This window comes from Austrofundulus limnaeus, unplaced genomic scaffold (genome assembly GCF_001266775.1).
Source record: "Austrofundulus limnaeus strain Quisiro unplaced genomic scaffold, Austrofundulus_limnaeus-1.0 Scaffold1167, whole genome shotgun sequence".
Classification (NCBI taxonomy): Eukaryota; Metazoa; Chordata; class Actinopteri; order Cyprinodontiformes; family Rivulidae; genus Austrofundulus; species Austrofundulus limnaeus.
Window position 1 is genome coordinate 95,166 of NW_013953569.1, and position 1,702 is coordinate 96,867.

The 1,702-nt window shown below is 43.6% G+C and overlaps 1 long non-coding RNA gene across 1 annotated transcript in view; it reads right to left on the reverse strand.

Annotated features, from left to right (window-relative positions):
- Positions 1 to 798, reverse strand: part of LOC106534407 (uncharacterized) — a 3,089-nt gene extending 2,291 nt beyond the window's left edge. The window contains exon 1 of the long non-coding RNA XR_001312342.1: positions 699 to 798. This is a non-coding gene — a long non-coding RNA (uncharacterized LOC106534407). The remainder of the gene's footprint in view (positions 1 to 698) is intronic.
- Positions 799 to 1,702: the final 904 nt, after the last annotated feature.

A 1,702-nucleotide genomic window follows, 5' to 3' on the forward strand; every position in this document is an offset into this window, starting at 1 on the left:
ACATCCCCAGTCGACACCAACTGCCAAACAACTAGTAGCTCAGTGTTCCAACATCTGAAAACGGCAACTGTTGTCACAACTTGAGATTGACGAGGTACAACACAAGTGCAAGGGGGAGGAACCAGGACACCAGGTCAGAAGGGAGTTAACCACAACTACCCTCCCAGAGACTGGATATGTAGCTCCAGTAATGAACAAACCATCTGAGCTGAAGAAGGCAGCAACTGACCTGAGGGAGAGAATCACGGCCCAAATGAACACCAGACAACCCCGATGCCAATTACAACAGCTGAGTGAAGTACCATCAGAAAGTCTCATTGAAGATGTGAATACAGCATTGGGAACGATCCCTACTGTAGCAGTAACTTAGGACTGTCCCACCTCATGACTTTGGTCAACACATTCCTCTTTCCCATGTCTACAAGAGAACAATGACTTATTCCATTTATCTCCAAGCCTTTTGTTTATTATCTACAGGTGGTAACATAAACAGGACCTGACAACCTCCTATTGATTAAGTACTGTGTGAGAATCCCTTTCATGTGCTCAAAATGGCCGCTTATCACAAAGAACTCAAGCCTTTTTGCAGACTGAATGTCTACCAGGAGTGGGTTTGCAGCCATAAAACCCCTTTTGAGACCCGATCTCTTGCTGAGATGTAACACCTAGGCAAGCTTCAAAAATATACATTTACATACCATCTCATTTATGGTTTTAGAGCGCCCCCAAAAGACTGGCTTCATAATTACATCATGGACAGATGTCTYTCTGTATTTCTCATTCTGATAAAAAAAAGAAGAAAAAAAAGAACCATTGTATTTTCTATCATGATTCAATCATTGTAATAATGTCCTGTTTTAATTACTTCACAGGTAATCTATCATTCTGTGTGTTTAATCAATTTAGTGGTAAGAGACTGTGGAAAGGAAGATACAGTAGATCATGTGACTATTTTTAGCCAATCCTGAGTTTTTACAGTCAGAACAATAGGTCCAGTGAGTGGTCAGTTTGGAAGCAGATGAAGTAGTAGAGAAGATGCAGATGATATGAAGAAGAGGAGGAGGAAGGACAAAAGGTCCGAGCTCCATTTTTCCCCTTTGGGGACATTTTTATTTTATTTTATTTTATTTTATTTTACTTTTTCCTTTGTACTTTTGACAGAGTTGTTGGGAGGAAGCAAAGTTGCGTAGGATTCTAAATTGACCTTCATTTACAAAGTCAGGACCCAGCCGAGCTGCGAAGGGTGTCGAGTGTTGCGTGAGCTGAAAGGTTTGCCAACCCTTTCGGAGCACCAGATTATACCAGAGCAATAGAGGCTCAGATCTACCACACCAGACAAGACCCAAGGCGTAGGTTGTGCAAGGAGGCCCCTGAGACAGTCCAGCACATAACAGCAGGGTGCAAGATGCTGGCAGGGAAAGCGTACATGGAACGACATAACCAAGTGGCGGGCATAGTGTACAGGAACATCTGTGCAGAATATGGATTGGAAGCCCCGAGATCGAAGTGGGGAACACCCCCAAAGGTGGTGGAGAATGACCGAGCTAAGATCCTGTGGGACTTCCAGATCCAGACAGACAAGATGGTAATGGCGAACCAACCGGACATTGTGGTGACAGAAACTTTTGGTCAAACCCCAAAAATACCATCATCACCCACTGAAGTGTTGCCTGTCTGGTGAAAAATGACTCACCCTATTAGC